Source organism: Eucalyptus grandis, chromosome 1, assembly GCF_016545825.1.
Source record: "Eucalyptus grandis isolate ANBG69807.140 chromosome 1, ASM1654582v1, whole genome shotgun sequence".
NCBI lineage: Eukaryota > Viridiplantae > Streptophyta > Magnoliopsida > Myrtales > Myrtaceae > Eucalyptus > Eucalyptus grandis.
In genome coordinates this window covers 4,913,647-4,938,406 of record NC_052612.1, presented here as the reverse complement: position 1 = coordinate 4,938,406, position 24,760 = coordinate 4,913,647, and the positions used below count along the sequence as shown (strand labels likewise).

General features: G+C 34.6%; 2 pseudogenes; one reads left to right on the top strand and one right to left on the bottom strand.

Moving 5' to 3' along the window:
* LOC108957802 overlaps positions 1-23,085 on the top strand; it is a 38,892-nt pseudogene extending 15,807 nt beyond the window's left edge.
* Positions 23,086-23,235: 150 nt separating this feature from the next.
* On the bottom strand, positions 23,236-24,546 carry LOC104451844 (annotated as a pseudogene).
* Between the last annotated feature and the right edge of the window lie 214 nt (positions 24,547-24,760).

The following is a 24,760-nucleotide window of genomic DNA, read 5'->3' as shown; positions in this document are numbered from 1 at the left end:
ATAGTCTAATTTTCATTTCCCGTCTATGAATTAAATCTCCCACCACATATATAAGGTTTTAATTGCATTCAATATTTGAAATATCTCGATGGATGGTGTTTGTAACTTAAAATCATATTGTCGTTAATTATCATCAAAGTTTATATCTTCTCATTGTCAAAATAGACCGGAGTATTTCACTACTTAGGTTTCACAATTTTCTTCATTACCAACTTATTTATTATTTTAGTTAATTATTATTGACATTAATATTATATCATTATTGTTGGTGCATGCTATTGTCATGGATCGTGATTCTTCCATACTCACCACCCTTATGAGTGGAGCTTGGAATTATCGAGCAAAGATTGAGTGATATGTAGAGAAGATGAATACAACTTATTATGAGTGGAGTACTAAAAGTGATAAAACAATTATTATCGAGCAAAGATTGAGTGATGTAGAAAGGATGAATTTCTTTTTTTCCCACAACTTATTCATGAGAGTGATTGAATTTGGATAGTTGGTAAAAAGAGTACTAGGATAGAACTTTCCTATTATGATTATATCTCTACAAAGCTCTAAAAGTGGGGTTGGCACCCGTAGGATAGGATAAATCATATCATAAACTAAACGCAACCTAAAAGTGGTTGAGCCCTGATGCCAAACTCGAGAGCTGATGCCAAGAACTAGTTGTTGTGCCTAAAGTGTTTTGCTTTTGGTACGGTGGATTAGATGCCCAAGCTAAGTTGAGTATGGTTCAATCCGATATGAGGATGTAATTCATCACACTGTTCTTGGTACAACTAGAGAAGGAAGGCTGGCCCAATGTTATTAACCTACCAAGCATTGCACAAGCTACTCCATAGCCAAGAAATACTAGCCTGTGACACTATCTTGTTTATTTTTTTTATTATTTAGATCTTTATGGCGCACGTGATAACTATTCTATTCTAGACATCAATTTTTTGCCTAGAAATTTATTTTTCTATTTCTATTCCCTGGACAAGTTTCTTAGAAAAATATGCATTTGATAATCTTATAAAATGTCTGAATGATACAAAATTTCTCCCTCTCGAGTGGTGGTGGGAGGTGTCCAGTGTCTTGCGGTCGTCGGGTGACTGGTGGCCGGTGTCCGGCATTTGGCGATAGGAGGGGGCAGGTGGTGTCCGTTGACTAGTAGTTGGCAGCGGTGGGCGGTTGGAGTCCGGCAACCAACGGTGGGCAACCGACGACCAAGGTCTAGCGGTCGGCGGCGGGTGTCTAACATCTGGTGGCTAGTGGGGTGATGGGTGATGATAAGAGTGAATGACGGAAACATTTTCATTTCTCACTTTTCTTCTAGATATAGAAAAGTTAAAAATTTTAACTTTTGATTTATGGTCCAAATCTATTTTTAAAATAGAAATATCTTCTAGAGATAGAAAAATGAAATTGCGTTACCAAAAAAATTTATGTTCCAAACCTATTATGGGGAATAGAAAAATAGAGAAATAGAAAAAAAAAGTAGTTATCATGCCCTCCCTTAAAGTTAAACGAAAAGAAATTAGATATTCAAAAATGATAAATATATTAAAAATTAGTGAAACTCAATCTATTTTCCCAAAAACCATTGCAAGAACTACTTGAAAGATGAAATATGCATCATTCATAATTTTATAGCTTTCCTTTTGCAAAGTGGACAAAAGTTCCTCCTCATGAGCCATTTCTCAATACAGCCATAGTGAAAAGTGATGCCCAAATCCAACTTCCCAAGCTTATCTTCAACAATGTAGTCATCCTGCAATTAGTCCAGCAAAATAAAAGGTATGATTTAGTAATATATATGCATATTGGTAGTTTAAATTTAGCTGAGACAATTACTTATGGACAACAAAATTGTTCCTCAATTTTGTCTTAAAATGTCCTTGAGTAAATGAAGTGCTTCTTACCGGACAAATACAATAGGACTCGACTTTGACATTATTCTTCCGAAGTAGAGGGTTGGAGTTGATATTGGTGCAACCTTAGATGTGTAGAGATGGCTTCCTTGCTTAACCCTATAGAAACATCTCTACCCTATTTGTCGAGGTGGACCAATTCTTAGTTAGAAAGCATATGAAAAAAACTAAGTATTTCACAACAAAACTAAAGATCAAGAGTGACAAAGATTATTGCTTGAAAACATCTATGTCCACTACAAAACTCATGATGCCACTACATGAAATGTTTGAAATTATACACAAGCAGCAATTTCTATTTAGTTAAACATTTTATAGTTCATGGTACTATGAAAGAGATTATGCATATACTAAGTAAAAGCCAACAAAAAATGCCCCCCCCGGAAAAAAAGGAGTTGCTTTCATTACATTTTTTTTTTTTTGAATAATTTAAATAGTAATAAGGGTTGAAGCAAGTCTCCTCAAAATTCAACATCATTTAGGTGGAAATTTAATAAACATGCAAGCAAGTACGAATCTCAAGAAGACACAATAAGAGGTAATGGCAATTATGGCATTACTAGGTTGTGGCTAATCATTGCCCAAAATAAAAACTCCCATTAAAGGTCCATAAGAAATTACCTTTTTCTACCCAATATGGAATTTCATATATTTTATGAAATTCTTGAAAATGTATATTGAATTACATATTATCATGATATGGCTTATAAATTAAAGGTCATATCCTATATAGAAATGAGGATCACAAGTTTAACACGATGCAATTGTCTTTTGGAATCAATAGCATGACACATATGGAACTGCATCACATAATTGGTAGAAAAAATCAGTCTCAATTTAAAGCTCTCAATCTCAAAAACTTTTTTTCCAAAATATATCAACAAAATTTCCAACAAGATTGTCATAATTAATTAAGGAACCAAATTGAGAATTATGCAAAAAATTGTTAAAGTTCAAGTCTAGAGCTATAAATAAGACCATGCCATTCCCAGGATGAAACATGAATAAATAAAGATATAATAATATTACAATTTTTGGAACATACCTCATACATCCTCACTTGGATAGTGGCCCATGGTGATGGAAAAGATATCTCAGATGAGCTCTAGCTCGCCACATCCCTCTACTCGCCCATCTTAGCATTCCAGATTTTGTAGAAGTGAATTCATTGGTTGAAGTTAAAGATTCGGGGCCATGTATCCTTGTTGGGTTCTCCATTGTAATGTGGTCCATGGAATGCCTAGCACACCTTGTAAAAGTGTTCTGTTCAACGAATTCATTTTCAATATATTCAATTGTGTTATTAGCTTGATTTTCCATTGTAGAGACTTGTAAATATAAATTTGTTTGTCAGAGTATTAACAATAAAAAAATTGTATATATATATGTGTGTGTGGGTATACGTTGTTCATTATGTTGGAATAGCTCTAAAGATATGAACTCAATATGTTTGCTGAGAAAATATCAACAAATCATTTACTAAATATAAGAAAAAGGATAAGATTACCTCAGGAAAAAATTTTAATTTATTTTTCTAGTGAATAAATGGATTTCAAATTATTTCTCTAGGCTTATATTAATGATGTCATGGATACCAAAGCATACAATCGTGATCAAATGGGGAATCAATCCACTAAAGCGCAGAATTCCTTCTTTTGGTGATTTTACATATAAAAAAAATGCTAAACCATGTATGATCTACTATGTAATGACCATTTGAAAATTTGTATTAAAACTATTTATGAAACCTAAATCAATATACAAGAGGGGGTGTACATATTCGATACAAATTAGTGGTATATACATCGAAAAACTCTGATTTGTCAAGGGATGAATTCCTACTTGAAGTATTGGAGGGGCTATGTCGGAATGTAATTGCTCTCATAGTAGATATCAAACAAGAAAAAAAATTTCAAAATGCTATAAATTTTCTTTCAATACCTACACATTCTTTTAATTGATTTATCACTGGGGAATGAGTAAGACAAGTAATTAACTTACACAGTGAGATTGAAATTGAAAATTTTGGAGACAGGATCTAAAATTTTGAAACCAACCTGATTATCATATTTATTATAGTATGCAAAAATATCATTGTAGTTGAGCTTATATCATGATAAAACAATAATTTTCTAATTGTTCATTAAGGACAATTTTGATAAGACTTGTAGGCAATAAAAGGGTCAAGTTTTTTTTGATGAAATTTTAGAATAAATATCAGGAAAAAGTTTATTAGAAGTCTTAAAAATTGTCATGAAAATGCAATTAAGTCCTAAAAGTTGTAAAAAGAGCAATCAAATCCTAAAACTTGTCAAATTGGTTTAATCGAGTCCTTCCGTTAACTTTGTCCAATTTAGCTAACGAGAAAATGCTGATGTGTCTCATTTTATTACTTTCTTAAGACACATGGTGATGACGTGGCACGCACCAAGTCCCACGTTAGAAAAAATTAAAAATTAAAAATACAAACAAAATTCGATTAAAAATCAAAAAGCTAAAAAAAGAAAAAAAAAACACGAACTCACCCACGGCTTGGCCAAGCCCTCGCTGGTGGCTATGGTCACAACCGCCAAGAAGGGCCGGTAGAGGTTGTTGGGGCCTTCCCGAGGCTGGTGAACCTCATCGGCCTCAGGCGAGGCCTTGGTGGCCCTCGATGAGGGCCTGTTGCCTCAAATCTTAGGGAAGGTGTGACCCTCACCCTAGATCTGAGTGAAGGTCATTGGGCCTCGCCCAATGTGGCCCACCCTAGGCAAAATGGCTAGAATGAACCTTAATAATAATCAAATGAAATGGCTAGAATGAACTTTACAAGCATAGAAGCAAAGATGGCCCATGACCATTTATTAAGGCTTTTAAACAAATTCAATACCATATGGAATGTAAATTCTTTTTTGAGAATATACGTACTTGATTTGAGAAGCACCGGCGAAAAGTAAAGCTTGATCGAAATTAGCCTGCAAAAAGTGGCCATTCATGAAAAAAGAAATGATGAATACATGTAAAAACTTATTTAAATAGATAAAGGTGAGCAAATAATCATAGATTCAGTAGAGAACATAATAGAAGATATATCTCATATGATCTAAGATACAACATCTTCATCATTATACTAATTGAGACTAAAATCGAACTAAGGTCACCGGTTGATTATTGAATTGATCACATGAATTAAACCATAGAATTTGAACCTACACGTATGACTATCTCAACAATCCAATATAAGAAATGGGTTTATAACATCCAAATAATATGGTTGCTAGTAAAATATCCCACGCCCTTTGGGATATAGTGATCTATTAGATCGTGTCATTATGCTTTGAAATGCTATTATTTACCCTTGAAATTGATATTTCTCATATAGTCTTTCTATTATTGTAAGCAAAATTTGTAAAAGGCGATAAAAAATTTTGGCATGGAAAAAAAGAAACCATATAAATTGTTGCAAACATTGATACCCTAATGAAAATATAGATTAAAAATATTAATAAAAAATCACTTGAAGAAATATGCTTCATCTATCAAACATATTTGAGATCTGAACAATGGATGTAGAATATATATTCTTCAAATTCTTCTTAACATTTAAAATAAAGAGGAAGAAAACTATAGTGCATGGGTTGAAAGACTAGCTATATCATAGCATATGCTAAGGAGAAAGAAGGGATAAAAAAAAAGGGGGAAAAAGAGCAAGAGAGCACATGAAAAATAACCTAGAAGATCTAGACCGATGTGAGAATTCAAGAGAATTTTGATGTAATTTGCATAGAATAAGATAGAGATGAGATGATACAAAATGAAGACAAACTTTAAGAAGACATGTCGGCAATGTAGAACTTGTCTCTATTTATATTGTCCTTCCTCATGCCCGATTGAGTAAATTCCAGCTTACCATATTGGAGAGCTTTCTCAATATGATATCTCTCTTTAGTTGATGAGAAATCCTAATTCTAATTGTCATCATTCTTTTTTTCTTTTTCTTTTTTGTGTATTTCATTCTTGAATTAGTCTTGTTTTCTTGAATTAATTATTTTCTTAGTCTACTATTCTCTCTCCCACCATATTGAAAATGGTTTGATCTTAGTTAATCTTCATTTTTTCATAGATTCTCAAAGTAATCTGCCAAAAGAGCGCAAGACCTTTCAATATCATTCCTTGTAAACGGAAACAATTTTCATATTTGATGTAAACAGTATTAAGATTCGAAATCTAGTATGAGATTTGTATGTTAAAAATCTAATACATTTTTAATTAGTATGAGATTTTTGCATTTTTATATTACAAAAAATTTGTAATTCAATTATGATGAGATGTAGCTTACTAATTAAAAATGCAACTCTAATTCATTTAGCCAAAGAATAAGAAAAACTTCTCAAAATTAAATGATTGTGATGGTTCATATGAAGAAGATTATTTATCCTTATAAATTTTGGTGGAAGGAAATCCCACAATAATAAAATTGTTGAAGAAAAGAAAAGTATATGGATGCAAGAAATCATGCAAAAGAGAGTATATGGTAAAATATCTTGTATTTCCCATTAATAGGTCAATATATGGATGCAAGAAATCATACACATTGACCTATTAATGGGAAATACAAGATATTTTACCATATACTCTATTTTGCTCATTTTAGATAGGTTCTACTTTGGGAACAACTTGCTCACACAGACCGACACCCATATCCAGCAATAAACCTCATAGCATATCTTCATGCTTTCATTTTTCTTCATCAAGGCTAATTGGGTAAGTTCAAATATGCTATATTCTATTCATTTCCCTAATTAGCTATAAACTTATTGACTAATTTAGTGGTACCTTAACCTAGTCATTATCTATTTTAAGGGCACTTGAATTATTTTTTTAAATTTTCTTTTTGTTGCCATTTATTTAATTCTATTTGCATTTGAATCATTTCCTTAATGCCTTTTTCCCTCCTGCTGTTTTTAAAATGCATTCCTTTAATTTTTTTTTTTTTTTACATTCCAAAGAGTAAAACAAAAATATAATAATTAGGTGGAGATCCTTTTCTATAGATTCTTTATTTTATTTTTTTGGCAAAATCATTTTGATTAGTGATTGACTTTGGAAGCTATGTTCCTCATCTCTACCTCTCCTTGTACGTGCGTTTGTTTCTCTATTATAAATAATTTAAATCTAAAGATACTGAAAAATCTCAATACAATTTTTGATATTTTCTCAGCCTTTTTTTTTCGGCTTAGTTGATGGATGCATTGCATATTTCCTGTTGATGTAGGTGAATAGTTGTTCGAGCAAAATGGGGAAGGCTGTTTTAAAAGCAGTGGATTCTGCAGGACTTGATCTTAAACCCTTGTTGTTTGGCTGTGTCAAAGAGGCTGGAAAAACCATAGAGGTTTGTGGAAAAGAGATTAAGGTGCACGGACCTTCTTTACCAAAAAAAAAAAAAAAAGGTGCACGGACCTTCAGATAGATGAAGCATTCTGGCCTTGGTCTTTCATGAATACCCGAAAATGATCGTGGTCGACTTGATGCGGTAACAGTAGGTAGCACATTTGAAGAGATAGTACTGATAGAAATTCATTTGCAAAAAGAGAGGTCTGGTTTTTTATAGTTCCATTAAAATAGGGGTGGGAGGATTGACTGATTATTTGGAACTCCGATAATTTTGTGAAATCTGCAAACCTTAACAGGATACTGCACGAGGCAATATGTCACTGTGCACTTGATAAGTTCAATTAAGTTCTTGTTACTAAACATATCTTTCTATTATGAAGGTAATGCCGAGCTGTATTGCAATGTTGGAGTTCCATTTGTAATGTGAACTACTGGAGGGGATAGGGATCAGCTTTACAAAACAGTTGAAGATTCGAATTTATATGCAATAATTTTCCCACAAATGGGGAAACAGTAGAACCCAAGATCCTTGTTTGGTTTTAGCTATCTCTACACTTTCTTATTTTGTCCTAATTATTCTCTAGTTTTTGGTAGGTTGTGGCATTTCTTGCAACGATGGAAATTATGGAAGAGCAATTTCCAGGAGCCTTCTCTAGGTATTCTCTAAAGGTGTTCCGTCCTTACCCTTCTATATCTACTTTCTCCTATTATGCTCCTCACTTTGCTCTTTGTCTTGTATTGTTCATCCCTTTGACTAGGTCTTGATTAATGATTTTATGGATGTTTAAGTGCACATGTAGCTAATGTTAAAATTAGAATTCTCACCTATGTTTGATTAGACACTTTTGAGAGAGCTATTGGTTGTAAGATCAATTGTGCATGGAAAAAAGAAAAAAAAAAGGAAGTAAGAATGGAAGTCTTGTGAGTTTTGTCCTACAATTTGTCCAATAGGTATTGTTGATCTCTTTATATTCTGCATTATATCAACACAAAGATAAAATGTAAACACAATAATACAAAAACACATTACCTAAATCGCAAAGCCAAAAAAAGAAAAAAAAAAAAGACTGCAGCCAAGTGAGGTTATACGTGGCTCATTTTTGTTGTGCTAAGTCAATTTGGGACCCATGGCAGATTAGGTACTATTAATCTTACTAATGTAGGTCTAATTCTATCCTGAAAGCTTATCTTTATTTAGTTCCTATCCTCAATTAGATTTGTTGTATTTTACCTGTTATCATTTAACTCGTCAAGTTTTCATTTGCTTGATTATCAAGTTGAATGATGGTTGAGTACTTGGCCAGTTGTTGTGAATCGACCCTTTAACCAGAATGGGGAATGAGATAGGAGTTTGGGTGCTCATTTGTTGAGCCACTTTCTTCACTGAAGTTTGAGGGAACAAATAAGAGGGAGAAAAAAAGATTTTTTGTTAGGTGAGAAATAGGCTTTTTATATCAGTATCTCAGGAAGCACGAGAGCTGGAACTTGTGGCAATTTGAGTCCCTCTGGCTTTTCTGTAGTTACCCTTTTTCCGAACTCTTATCTTTTTTAGCGATTGGAGGCCATCTTCCATCCTTAAAATGCCATGGTGTGGTTTTACACCCTCCCTACTTGTCCTCACTTTTTCTTCGCTAGTTTGAATAGGTGCATCGTTGATGTCTATTCTAGTGCACTGAGTTGTGGTGGAAGACTGGGTGTTATGCTGCTTTTTGAAGAATAGCTTGAAGATTGGTATTCGTTGTAGCCATGGTTTGGTCTGGTGTTTTGCATTCATTGATGAACTTTTACGCGAGTGCAATGAATTTGGTTTATTTATAATATTGCAACACTCTACTATTTTACTCTTGACCTAATGATGCCGAAGTTATATTGTAGACATAGTATAGTAAGTTATTACCGTTTCTAGTTCTCATTTGGATGTGCTGATGGAGGCATTGATGAATTTGCTTAAAGTATAGGTGATGGAGTCCCACCAATCAACCAAATTGGACACATCTGGAACAGCTAAGGCAGTAATTTCTTGCTTCAAGAAGTTGGGGAGTTGTGAAATTATGTTTGTGACTTTGACAAAATTCATTGGGAAATTCTTGTTAATTCTTCTTTTATTTATCCTAACGCATGTTGAGGAACATACATATATTTGTTGCAAGTCCATATTATTTATCTGTGTTTATATAGATCAAATTGTTAGTAAGCCCGTAGAATTTGTTTTAGTTTGTTCCTTAAATCTTGATAAAGCTTTGATTTTATGTACTTCCTACAAGAGCTAAGATGTCTTTGGGTTCAATTCCTATACCATTGGCCCACTTGCCTATGGGGGAAGACCTTCGTTCATACACACATGTTGAATTTATACTAAATAAGCATGAGTGAATTGAAACAATAATCTTTGTAATTGTTGGCTTTTATTAACACCTAATTTTTAGTCAATGCATCGTTAAATGTAAGAAAATCAATATTAAGGTTCCTAGTCATGAAGGAACCCGTTTTGAAAAAAAGAAAGTGTCATTTTCCTATTTCTTCTTTTGGCCAATCATTTGTAAATAATTTCCAATTCATTTACATAGAAAAACTCAAAAAGTTAAAAATTTGACTCTCAAATTGACTTTTTGGTCAATTCTTTAAATCAAAAGTCAATCCTTAAACAAAACTTGACTTTTTGCATAAAAAGATTGTAGATAGCCTTAATATCACTTTGTCATATTAGTTTTGAAAAAATTCAAAGATTTGGTCATTAAATCAACTCTTTAGAAAAAGTCTACTAAGGGTTTGACTAAATTGGAAAATAGAAAAATCCACAAATCACTTTATTTTAACTTCAATTTGACTTTAGCATAAAATTTTTTGCAAAAATCGATTAAGAACCTCATTTTCTGAATTTTTTTGTTTTAGGTTCGAAATCGATTAAAATCAAAATTACTTTAATTTTGTTCATATCTTAGCTTAGTTCCTTTTACGATATTTGATCTAGAGGTCATTACCCACTCACTTGTGTGGCTAATTTTGAGATTTGACATGTAGAATTACAAATTGCCATTTTTAGCCATAACTAGGGGTTCAAATCGGTTATTCATGTTTATGTACCGACACTTCCATTTTACTCATCTTCTCCAATAAAGTTCAAATCTCGGGTCAATTTTGGCATTTTCATTCAAGCACTCACCAATTCAATGGATTCAACTTACTTGAACTTGAGAAATTTATGCTAAGGAATTCCGATTAGCACAATTCAAATTGACCCATTCTAGAATAAGGCTTAATTTGATAAGTTGAGGTTCAATTTCAACATTGACCCTCGATTTATTTTTTGACATAAAGGTCACACTTTCATTTTAGTGTCAATTTGGATACGATAGGTTATCATGAACATGAGTAACTGAACTAATTAATGTCTCCTTACATCAATTGCAATTTTAATCGATTTGTGTTTTGAGGTAAACAATTAAGAGAATTTGCTTGTTTTATTTTTTAAGTGAGTAAAGACTCTTTTCAATTAGGTCCTAAAGGATTAGATTGCCGAAAAAAAAAATGGACAAGAGCTAGCTGAACCGGTCAAAGCAAGTTTGAAACGGTTTGACCGGCTCCGGCGAAAAGTCGCTGGTTAGGCCACTTTCCCACGAACTCCAGTGGTCGATGGCCACCGTAAGGTGGTCCATCACATGGCAAACTTCCCCGTGCCTTTATTTTTTGAATTCAAGTTTGCCTTGGATATTGTAAAATTACAAAAGTACCCCTTGGTTAGGTTTTAATCATTCAATCGATCATGATCGTTCATCCTGGATACATTGCAGCCATGCAAACTAGGCATGTGCACGATTAGTTATCATCTTAAACAAAATTAAGACCTAAATAGAGTTTACTAGGCTTAGGAGATTAATCTCTGATGGTTAGGATTGCATCTTACATGGACTATATATTGAAATTTCCCTCCAAAATTTGACGAGGGAAGCCATTTTTCATATGCATAATCTCTCACGAAAACAAAATTATATATATCTCCCTCCCTCCCTCCCCCTACCAAATTGCCTTGTTGGACCCTTCTTGCTCGCTGCGGCTTGCCGCCTCACACCAGAGCTCCACCCGGGGCGTGCCATCCCAATTGGTCACGACTACATCCTCACTTGTCCCACCCATAACCGTGTCGTCGCCGTCCGTCCAGCCACTTTCTTCACACAGTCTTAGTACCGGCAAGGACAATGGTGTTGTACCTGGCGGTTTTGTGACACCTTGAATTTCTTAATTCTAGAATTTGAATTTTCTTTTTGTTGCCATTTATTTAATTCTATTTGCATTTGAATTCTTTCATTAATGCTTTTTTCCCTCCTATTGTCTTTAAAATGCATTCCTCTAGTAATTTTTTTTTTTTTCACATTCGAATCATAAAACAACAATATAATAATTAGGTAGACATTCCTTTGTATAGATGTTTTTTTTTTTTGGCAAAGTACTTTTGATTAGAAATTGACTTTGGAAGCTATTAACATGTTCCTCATCTCTACCTCTCTATGTACGTGTGTTTATTTCTCTATTTAAAATAATTTAAATCATAATTTAGAGTTGTTGGCATCTATAATAATTCATTTGCTTTTAGGTGCACATTGAAGAAAATTGTGTGAAGAGAAACACAATGTATAATAGACTTTGTCTCATCTTCTTTATTTTTGAAAAAAAAAAAAAAAGAACGTTTGGGGCTAGTTTTGAAGGAAAAGAGGGAAAATGAAAGTCTCCTCATTTTTAGCTTTAATAATATTTGACCTCTTCGAATGGCAAAGCAGAAAGATGAAAGGAACCCTAAAGATTTTCCAATTTCAAACCGTATGGATCCAAGGGAAATGTGAAAGACAAATTCATCATGTTTCGGGCTCGACATTAGGTTCTGCCAAAGTCGAGGGTTGATACTTTTGCGACCTTAGATGAGTGAAAATGGCTTCCTCACTAAATCTTAGTTCTTCGAGGTGGAGCATTTCCTAATAAGAAAACATATGTGGAGAACCTTAGTATTTCATTATTACCTTTTGTTAAGTAAATTATTTCTTGAGTATGGAAAATATTGTTTGCTCAAGGACTGAGAAAAGTTGCAACTACGTCACCCTTGATCTTGGTCAGTGTCTACATTGCATGTCCATTATTAGGGTTGTCAAAATGGGTCACAAAACCCATATTTTGACTTAAGTTTGTTGAAATGGGTTAGAGATGGGTCACGTGAAATATGGCATATGGGTCATAAATGGGTCCAAAGAGAAAAGCCTAAAAAAATATATGGATTTAGTGGAGCTCATGAAGCTTGGGCTCTTGCGACGGCCACTACTTTCGTTGGTGTCGTTGCTATTGTTGCCACCACTCAGTAAAGTGCAAGCAGCCATGCACACTGACTCTTCGTAGCAGGAAGAGAGACCAAGACGAAGGCGAAATGAGGGGAAGAGAATTGAGAACTTGTAGCAGGTGTAATACATCCGTGGAGAGCGAGAGTGCACATGAAGTGCTCAACAAAAAGGCAAACACAAATAATAAAACACAGGTTCGGCATTCTCTCTCTCGCTCTCGTGTGGCAAGCCGAAGAGACCCAACACCGCCTGCAATAATCCTTTTGTGGGGGATTGATTCAGGTATTATGATAACGAAGGAAGCAGTTGAAAGCTATGGCTTTTGGATGGTGCCGTGTTTGTAGAGACCAAGAAAAAAAGCGAAGGGAGGTGAGAAGCGAGAACAGGAAGTGGATAGGGGCGGTGATGGTTGGTAGGGAGGCGTCGGTATTTGGGTGGAGGCATTCGAAACCGCACATCTCTGTTTTAGGAAGCACGTCGAGAGTTGGAGGTGCTCGTACAGTTCGGTATCAACAACCATTACGTTCCTCGAGTGGCACTCCAAGCTTTTCATTTCATCGACCATGCAAAATTGCAAATTGTAAGTGACAAATGAAAGCCCCATGTCATGGTTCAAAGTTCAATTAATAGTCTTTGTTTCAATTAAGGGCCAGTTAATTAGCTTGATCAAGATCCCTATTTCTCGACAAAAGATAAGTGGTCGTTAGATTAGAGCGGAAGAGAGCTTTGCATCCATCTTGTATGCTTTTGATGTCATGCGATCCATATTAAATCACAGGTCGCAAGAGGGAAGAATCGTGTTCATCAATGCTAAATTTACTATACGAAATTCATTCAAATTTGACATGATATGCTGAAAATTCAAAGAAAGGGTATAATTGGACCGCCTCCATAGTAAATTTTGGTTAAATTATTGTCTTGCAATTTGTGCAAGCATTTGATAAGGCATGATCTGAAACTGCAATGTCTTACTGTAACATAATCGGGTATTACAGTAGCAAGAGAGGTCTTATTAAACATCATCCTTCGCCTCATCGCCATTTTCATGCTTTAGTCCATAATTCTACGCCCAAGCTCCCTCATTGAATCTACAAACTGGTATGGAATCGTCCATATTCTTGAAAGGACACAATTTAATGAGGAAATAGAGCTTAGATTGGGTTGAAACTTTTAGTACTTAATTGTCCCATTGTGCCAAGTATTGACACTTGTACTGTACTTCTTCCCTTATTTATGCTTTTTGTTTGGAATATCATCAAATCCTGATATCCTGAACAACATATGGAGATGGTGTGTCACGTCTTGAACCTTCCCTCGCCACAGAAACGTGACATTCGCTTCGTCAAGATTAATTTTGCATTGGGTAGCTTTTAGTCATATTTCACATAATGAAAATAAAAAGGTGTCTTCTCTCTATTATCGTGACTGTGAGCACGCGTTGTCATGGTGCGTGTTTGTGGATCAATGAATCCGTGTTTACCTATTGCTTTCTTCTCTTAGGATCCCCAAAAAGTCACTGCATAAAATAGATGGCCCTTTATAACGATGTAAAAAATATGTGGATGTTTTGAATGTAAATATAAGAATTTCGTCTAAGAAAAAGATTTGTGAGTTTGAAAGAGAGAGATTATCTACTGTTTTTTTTTTTTTTTTGGTAAGGTTATAAGAATTTTTTTTTTTGAGAGATTATCTACTGTTGATATAACTAATATCATCTTTGCCCAATCTAATCACTATATAGCCCCATTTTATTATCAAGATCTCCTATATATTGTAATTGTCATTTTATGTCTATAAATTAAATCTCCCACCACACATAAAAGGTTTGAATCGCATTCAATATCCAAATTATCTTGGCAGATGGTTTTTGTTGCTCGGAAATCGGTTGGCTTTTATTCTACTTAACATTATAATGCCATTGATTATCGTCAAAGTTTATATCTACTCATTGTCAAAACAGAGATGGGTTACGGTTTTCTTCAATAACAATTTATTTGTTATTTTATTTAATTATTATTGGCGCATGATATCAGGTTGCTTTCAAACTGTTCCTTAAAGTTAGACCTAGAGAAATTACATATTCAATAATGTTAAATATATTAAAATCAATTGAAACTCCATCAATCTCCTCGGAAACCATTACACTAACTACTTCAAAGACGAAATATGTCTCATTCATAATCTTATAGCTTTTCTTTTGCAAAGTGGACAAAAGTTCCTCCTCATGAGCCATTTCTCAATACAATCATAGTGAAAGCGATGCCCACAATCTAACTGTCCAAGCTTATCTTCAACAATATAGTCATCCTGCAATTAGTCCAGCAAAATAAAAGGTACAATTTAGTAGCATATATGCATAAGCATAGTTTGAATTTAACTAAGATAATTACTTATGGACAACAAAATCATTCCTCGATTCTATCTTAATATGTTCTTGAATAAATGAAGTGGTTCTTACCAGACAAATACAACAAGATTCAGCTTCGACATTAGATCCTTCCGAAGTAGGGGTTGGAGTTGATATTGTTGCGACCTTAGATGTGTTGAGATGGCTTCCTCACTCAATCCTATGGATACATCTCCACCCTATTCATCAAGGTGGACCAATTCTTCATCAGAAAGCATATGAGGAAAACCTAAGTACTTCATAATCACCTCTCCTCAAGTAAATTATTTATCAAGTATTGAAAACATTGCTCACTCAAGGGCTGAGTAAAATCGCAACTAGATGTCCCTTGATATCGATCAATGTCTACATCAATGCAAATTTGGCTCGAGCATACATATGAGATGAACTATAATAATTTCACTAGTTTAAACATTCCGACATAAGCGTGAGAGATAAAACTCGAAAATCATGTCCACAACAAAACTCACCATCGAGGGTGACAAAAATCATGAAAACATCTATGTCCACTATAAAAACTCGTGACGTCACCGCAATGTTTGAAGTCATATGCAAGCAGCAATTTCTATTTAGATGAACTTTTTATAGTTCATGATATTATAAAAGAGATTATGCATTTACTAAGTTAAAATTCAATCATTTAGGTGGAAATTTAAAATACATGCAAGCAAGTACGAATCTCCAAGGAGACATAATAAGAGGTAATGACAATGATGACATTACTAGATTGTGGTTAATAATTGCCCAAAAAAGCAAAATCCCATTGAAAGCTCAATAGGACATTACCTTTTCTTACATGACATGAATTTTCATATATTTTATGAAATTCTTGAAAAGGTATATTTAATTACCTATTATCATAATATGGTCTATAAATTAAAGTTCATATCCAATATAGAAATGAGAATCACAAGTTTAATATGATGCGATTTTCATTTGGCATCAAGAACATGAGGTATATGGAAATGCATCACATAATTGGTATAAAAATCCATCCCTATTTAAAGCTCTCAATCTCAAATACTCTTTTTAGGAAATTTATCAATGAATTTCCAACAGGATTATCATAGTTAATTAAGGAACCAAATTGAGAATTGTGCAAAAATTTGTTGGGTGTTCAAGTCTAGTACTATAAATACGACCTCATCGTTCCTAGGATGAAATATGAATATATAATGATATAATAATATTGCATTTTCTGAAACATACCTCACGCGTTCTTATTTGGATAGTGGCCCAAGGTGATGGAGAAGATATCTCGGGATGAGCTCTAGCTCGCCTCACCCCTCTACTCGCCCATCTCAGCATCCCAGATGTCGCAGAAGTAAATTGATCCATTGGTGTAGTATGGCTAATGGAACGCATAGCACTCCTTGGAAAATTGTTCTCTTCGATTACACTATTAATGAGATTATCTCTGTTGTTGTCTTGATTTTCCATTGTAGAGACCTGTAAATGTAAATTCCATTTTTAGAGGATTGACAATAAAAATATTTGTATAAGTATGTGTGTGGATATACGTTGTTCATTATGCGGAATAGCTCTAAAAATATGAAACCAATATGTTTCTTGACAAAAATAAATTAACAGGAATAAATGTTAAATGAATATTTCAAATATTTAAATCTTATATTAAAGTTATGGATACCAAAGCATGCATCAAAGCTAATCAGCCTACTCAGAACTCCTTCTTTTAATTTTTAAAACTAAACCATTTGATGACTATGTAGTGACCCTTTTGCATTTGTGTTAAAACTATTTATGAAACTTAAATCAATATACAAGAGGGAGTGTACATATCCTATTTTAATTGGTAGTACATACGTCCAGAAAGTTTGTTTCTGTCTAGGGATGCATTCCTACGCGAATTATTGGAGGGGCTAAGTTGGAATTTAATATCTTTCGTAGTAGACATAAAACAAGAAAAAAATTTCAATTGCTATAAATTTTCTTTCAGTCCCTACACATTCTTTTAATTGATTTGTCACTAGAGAATGAGCAAGACAAGTAATTAACTATGTGACATTGAAATTGAAAATTTTGGAAACAGGATCTAAAATTTTTGAAACCGACCTAATTTTCATATTTATAATAGTACGCAAAAAAGATTATTGCAGTCATTCTTATATCATAATAAAATTATAGTTTTCTAAATGGTCACTAAGGACAGTTTTGATAAGACTAATAGGCAATAAAAGAATCAAGGTTTTGATGAAATTTTAGTATAAATATTAGGGATAAGTTCATTAGAAGTTCTAAAACTTGTCACGAAAATGTAATTAAGTCCTAAAAGTTGTAAAAAGTGCAATCAAATTTTAAAACTAGTCAATTTGATTCAATCAAGTCCTTTCGTTAATTTTGTTCAATTTAGCTAATAGAAAATGCTAACGTGTCGTATTTGATTTTTTTCTTAAGACACATGGCAATGATGTGGCGCCCACCAAGTGCCATGTTAGGAAAAAAAAACTTAAAAATTGTAAATACAAACAAAATTAGATTAAAAATAAAAAGTAAAAAAATTAGAAAGAAAAACACAAACTCAATCATGGTTTGGCCAAGCCCTCACTAATGGCCATTGCCATAGCCACCGAGAAGGATTGGTGGAGGTCACTAGGGCCTTCCCGAAGCCTGGCAACCATCGCAAGCCTTAGACGAGGCCTTAGCCACCCCAGACAAGGCCTCGGTGGCCCGAATCTAAGGGAGGGCGCGACCCTTGCCTTAGATTTGAGTAAGGGCCACCAGGCTTGCCCAAGGTCGCTCACCCCAAGCAAAATAGCTGGAATGAACTTTACAAGCATAGAAGCAAAGACAGCTCATGACCATTTATTAACGCTTTTAAACAAATTCAATAGTGTATGGAATGGAAAAAAGATTGAGAATATACATACTTGATTTGAGAAGCACCGACCAGAAGTAAACCTTGATCAAAATTAGCCTGCAAAAAATGGTCATTCATTAAAATAAAATGATAAATACATGTAAAAACTTTTTAAATAGACAAAAGGTGAGAAAATAATCATAGATTTGCTAGAGAACATAATAGAAGATATATCTCATATGATCTAAGATACATCTACATCATTATACGAATTGAGAATAAAGATAAACTAAGGTCACTAGTTGATCAATGAATTGATCACGTGAAATAAATTATAGAATTTGAACCTACATGTATGTTTGTCTCAACAGTCAACTATAAGAAATGGGTTTATAACATCCAAATAATATGGTTGATAGTAAAATATCCTACACCAACCGGGATACGACAATCTATTAGATCGGGTTGTTAGGCTTTGGAATGCAATTATTTACCCTTGAAATCGATGCTTCTCATACAATCTCTCTAACGTTGTAAGTAAAATTTGTAAAATGCAGCAAAAAAGACTTTGGCGTGGAAAATGAGAAAGCATATAGATTGTTGCAAACATTCACTTGAAGAAATATGCTTCATCCATCAAACACATCTGAACAATGGATGTAGTATACATACTCTTTAAATTCTTCTTCACATTTGAAATAAAGAGGAAAAAAAAAACATAGCGCACGTTGAAAAATTACATATATCATAGCATATGCTAAGGAGAAAAAAGGGATATGGAAGGGGAAAAAAGAGCATGAGAGCCAATGAAAAATAACCTGGAAGATCTAGACCGATGTGAGAGTTAAAGAGAATTTTGATGTAATTTGCGTAGACTAAGATAGAGATGAGATGATACAAAATGAAGATAGACTTTGAGAAGACAAGTCAATGCAGAACTCATCTCTATTTATATTGTCATTCCTCATGCCTGATTGAGTAAATTCCAACTTACCATATTGTAGAGTTTTCCCAATATGACAACTCTTTTTAGTTGCTAAGAAATCCTAATTGTAATTGTCATCTTACATTTGTATTTGTATTTCATTCTTGAACTAGTCTCATTTTATTGAATTAATTCTTTTCTTGGTCTACTATTCTCCCTCTCCCGCAATATTTAAAATAGTTAATCTAATTTTTTTCATAGATTCTCAGAGTAATCCCCTAAAAGAGCGCAAGACCTTTCAATATCATTCCTTATAAATGGAAGCAATTTTCTTATCCGATGTAAACAGTGTTAAGGTCCGGAATCTAGTAAGAGATTTGTAAGTTAAATATATACTTGCTATCATATTGGTGAGCGATATATCTAAGTTCGTTAATTTGACTTCTTAAAATGTTCGATTGATGGATCTTAAAACTTAGTTATTGATTGGCTGTACATACCGTTAGAATTCCTTAATTATCATCTACTTATCTATATATATTTTTCTCATTGGCAACCCTTAACGGTTATTTTAGATTTTTCAATTTCATTTTGTTTGTTTTTATTAAGTATATGAAGCCAATATTGTTACATCAACGACATAAGATGTTAATGTTTTAGTGATTATTCCAATTTTCATCTTAGAAATGAAAAAAAAAATGTAATTCAATCAAGATAACATATAGATTACTAACTAAAAATGCAACTCTACTTCATTTAGGCAAAGAATAAGAAAAAAATTTTGAAATAAAATGATTGTCAATGGTTCATATGAAGATGATTATTTGTCCTCATGAATTTTGGTGGAAGGAAATCAGAAATCCCACAATAATAACATTGTTGCAGAAAATAAAAGTATATGGATGCAACAAATCATAGACAATGACCTTTTCGTGGGAAATACTAAAGATATTTTATCATATACTCTCTTTTGCCCATTTTAGATAGTTCTACTTTGGGAAAAACTTTCTCACACGCATCGACACACATATGCAGTAATAAACCTCATAACATATCTTTGTGCCTTCATTTTTCTCCATCAAGGCTAATTAGGTATGTTCAAACTTGATGTATTCTATTCATTCCCTGATTAGCTATAAATTTATATGATTATAAATTAATTATTTTACTAATTTAGTGGCAGCCCAATCTAGTCATTATCTATTTTTAGGGCACTTGAATGCCCTTTTGAATTTTCTTTTTGTTGCCATTTATTTAATTCTATTTGCATTTTAATTCTTTCCTTAATGCCTTTTTTTACTTCCGTTGTCTTTAAAATGCATTCCTTTAGTAATTTTTCTTTTTCAAATACTGCATCGTAAAACAACTATATAATAATTAGGTAGACATCCTTTTATGTAGATTTTTTTTAGGAAAAATCCTTTTGATTAGTGATTAACTTTGGAAGCTATTAACATGTGCCTCATCTCTACCTCTCTTTGTACGCATGTTTCTTTCACTATTAAAAATAATTTAAAACATAATTTAGAGATGTTGGCATCTATTGTAATTCATTTGTCTCGTCTTCTTTATTTACCAAAAAAAAAAAAAACGTATTGGGTAGTTTGAAGAAAAAAAGGAGGGAAAAATGAAAGTCTCCTCATTTTTAGCCTTAATAATATTTGACCTCTTCGAATGGCAAAGCACAAAAAGGGTCAAGATGAAAGGAGCCCTAAAGATCGTCCAATTTCAAACCGTATGGAGTGGGGGGAATCCGTGAAAGAGGTCCATTGCCACTCCACAATCGGTCCCATTTGCCATACACCATCTCATTGAAATTGAAGTGGTTCTTACAAGACAAATACAACATGTTTCGGCCTCAACATTAGGTTTTGCCAAAGTCAAGGGTTGATACTTTTGCAATCTTAGATGTGTGAGAATGGCTTCCTCACTCAATGCTAGTTCTTCGAGGTGGAGCATCTCCTAATAAGAAAACATATGCAGAAAAACTTAGTATTCATTATTACCTTTTGTTAGGTAAATTATTTCTTGAGAAATATTGTTTGCTCAAGGACTGAGAAAAGTCGCAACTACATCACCCTTGATCTTGTTCAGTGTCTACATTGCATGCCATTATTAGGGTTGTCAAAATGGGTCACAAAACCCATATTTTGACTTAAGTTTGTTGAAATGGGTTACAGATAGGTCTCGTGAAATGCGGCATATAAGTCATAAATGGGTCCAAAGAGAAAAGCCTAAAAAAAATATGGATTTAGTGGAGCTCATGAAGCTTGGGCTCTTGCGACGACCGCTGCTTTCGTTGGTGTTGTTGCTATTGTTGCCACCACTCAACAAAGTGCAAGCAGCCATGCACACTGATTCTTCGTAGCAGGAAGAGAGACCAAGACGAAGGTGAAATGAGGGGAAAGAGTGGAGAACTTGTAGCAGGTGTAATACATGCGTGGAGGCGAGAGTGCACAGGAAGTGCTCAACAAAAAGGCAAACACAAATAATAAAACACAGGTTCGGGATTCTTCTCCTCTCTCTCTCTCTATCTCGCTTGAATGTGGAAGTCGAAGAGACCCAACACGGCCTGCAATAATCCTTTTGTGGGATATTGATTCAGGTGTTAAGATAACGAGGAAGCAGTGAAAGCTATGGCTTTTGGATGGTGTCGTGTTTGTAGAGACCTAGAAAAAAAGCGAAGGGAGGCCAGAAGCGAGAACAGGAAGGGGATAAAGGCGGTGATGGTTGGTAGAGAGGCGTCGGTATTTGGCTGGAGGCATTCGAAACCGCACATCTATGTTTTAGGAAGCACGTCGAGAGTTGGAGGTGCTCGTAGAGTTCGGTATCAACGACCATTAAATTCCTCGAGTGGCACTCCAAGCTTTTCATTTAGTCGACCATGCAAAATCGCTAATTGTAAGTGACAAATGAAAAGCCTTGTCATGGTTCAAAGTTCAATTAATAGTCTTTGTTTCAATTAAGGGCCACTTAATTAGCTTGATCATGATCCCTGTTTCTCAACAAAAAAATTAGTGGTCGTTAGATTAGAGAGGAAGAGAGCTTTGCATCCATCACATATGCTTTTGATGTCATGCATTGCATATTAAATCACAGGTCGCAAAAGGAATGAATAGTGTTAATCAATGCTAAATTGACTTTGCAAAATTCATTCAAATTTGGCATGATATGCTTAAAATTCAAAGAAAGGGTATAACTGGACCGCCTCCATAGTAAATTTTGGTAAAATTATTGTCTTGCAATTTGTGCATGCATTCGATAAGGGATGATCTAAAACTGCATTGTCTTAGTGTAACATGATCGGGTATTACAGTAGCAGGAGAGGTCTTATTAACATCATCCTTCGCCTCATTGCCATTTTCATCCTTTTCTCCATAATTCTACGCCCAAGCTCTCTCATTGAATCAACGAGCTGGCCAATGGAATCGTCCATTCTTGAAAGGACACAATTTAATGAGGAAAATGGAGCTCAGTTTGGTTAGGATAGGTATGGGTTGGGTATCATTCTCTAAAATTGTACTACGATTAAATGGGTTAAATTGAGTTGGACTATTTCCAATTCGATCCAAACCCAAACTATGCATGTAGAGATGAATTATAACAACTTCACTAATTAGACATTTCAATATTAGCAAGAGAGAAGAAACTAGAAAATTATAATCATGAAATTTCTATTCTTCACATCATCTCTTAACACGTGTTATGAGAAAAGGACACTGCAATTGTCATAACTTTCGTATGGCATTCATTTGACTACCATAATTTTATTTTTTTTCGATCACTCGAGTACTATAACTTACTTAGGCATTTCCTTGAGTGTCATGGTCATATAATTTTTTTTTCAATCAATCACTTGATTGCCATAATTTTTTAAAGACATTCACCATAAGTACTATGCCATATTTTATTTCTGCCATTTGGGTGAACGCTTTTAAAAATTCTTGGCACTTAAATAATTGATTGTAAGTCACGACATTTAAGTGAATTTTTTTTTTTTTTGGCAAGCCATGGCATTTAAATGTCAAAAAAAAAATTACAGTACTCAAGTAAGCGCTAACACGTCAACAACTTCAAATAGTAAAAGGTCCACAAAGACATGCAATTACACAAGGTCACACACCTAGCCTCAAGCCCAGATCCAATCTCTTTCTAATCAAATCAAAACTTACAATTACAAAAGTAAAATCCTCGCAATTTTAGCCTATCTGTTTCTATGTGGTCTCAATCTTGCGATCAGGGCTCTAGCCGTTGTCCTGAGCACAATCCAAGATAGGTTGGTTCTTAAGATTATTAGGGACAACATACATTGTGAGTAACAAGTAAAATTTACACAGAAAAATTGCGTCCAACAAATTAAAAAAAGGGGGGTAGAGGGGTCAATTCTTGGTTCTATTCGAAAACATGCCGATACTACAGAATTGCCAATTCAAGTTTATTACATTGAAATTCACGAGTTACAGTATTTTTCATATATCAAGTGCAACCAGTATGCCAGTCCTAGGTATCCATAAATTTCCTTATATGAATCTTCTCACCGAAAATGGCTCAGCCTTCTGTGGACTCTTGAGGACGTGGAAACCAGTCCAATTCACCCTCCTCCCCATCGCTGCACTAGGGCCCAAGTTCAAGTACTCTCCATAAAATAGGGTCATGAGGAAATCGCCAATCCACTCATTCCATCCCTACGGGTCTATGAACTCGTCGATAACTATCTTTATTATCACCGTCCTCGAGTACTTCTTCCACGGCCTTCCTAGGTAGGTCTTGAATGAGCCCTTGACCAGCACCAAGTCGGGGGCGGGGGTGATCCGCGACATGTGGATCAAAATCCTTGTGTTATCCTCCTCCCTTTCTCGACCTTGAATCGTCACCATGTTGCCTTGCTGGTTCATCAGCCTCTTGATGAAGATGCTACAATTCTAGAACACGACGATCGAGTCGCCAAAAATAAAGTCGATTCTCCCATAAACATGACAGTCACAATAGAACTGCTGGTTGGAGTATGTATAAAGTGTATCCTGATAAGTCTTGAAGCTACACTGATAGAAGACGGATTGGTCTGAGCTGACCAAAAGTGCAGCGGCTTGTTGCTTCTAAGACCAGTTGTGTTCTCGAATGTCATGTCTCTTACCAAGAAGCCTTCCCCAAGAGACAGCTACATGAATTTTGAGAGATTATTTAAGAGTCAATACATTAATGAGCTACTAAATGACTATTGTTAGCTTAATTTCTTACTGTAGTTGAAGTCATGGTGTTGGAACCATCCACAACATTTTTGCTACCGATGATGATGATTCGATCCATGCCATCGCCAACGATCATGATGTTCTTCATGTTTTCTCCAATATTTACTTGCTCGTTGTAGACTCTTACTTTCACATATATTACCACTCTTTCGAGCCGTTTTGTACCCATTGTACTGAGTGCGACCATAGCCTCATTGATGGTCTCATGGGAGCCAGAATTGTCATGGGTCACAATGAAGTTGGCCTTTGAAGTTTTTGCATTCCACGATGCTCAAAGCCTACTATATGGGTCTAGCACAAGCATCAATGGTGCTCCTGTAAGCAAACAAGAGTAACAACCTTACAATTTTAGTACATAAATGATTTATTGGACAGAATAAAAAGCTAAAAAAATGAATAAGACAAAGAAAGCAATTGATTACCTCTCCTGCCACCATTGTGGTCATGGTCAAGGGCCTCGTGCTCAGGGGTGGTGGTGGTGATGGCGATGAGGAGGAGGAGGAAGGTGGCAGTGAGAGTCCAATTGGACATTTTGGGCGGTCTTTGGTGATGGGTGTCGAGTGGAGACACTGTAGGATATTGGCTGGAGTACGTTGCGAAAGGGATGAGGTTCATCTACTTATATACTAAATGGAAATCACAGCTACCAAAGTTTCAATCTTTTGAAACGGCAAAGCATGTGATTCTGATGTAGGAATGGCTATCGTCGAGCTTCAAAGTCAGCTCTTTGGCTGGAGTAAGTTGC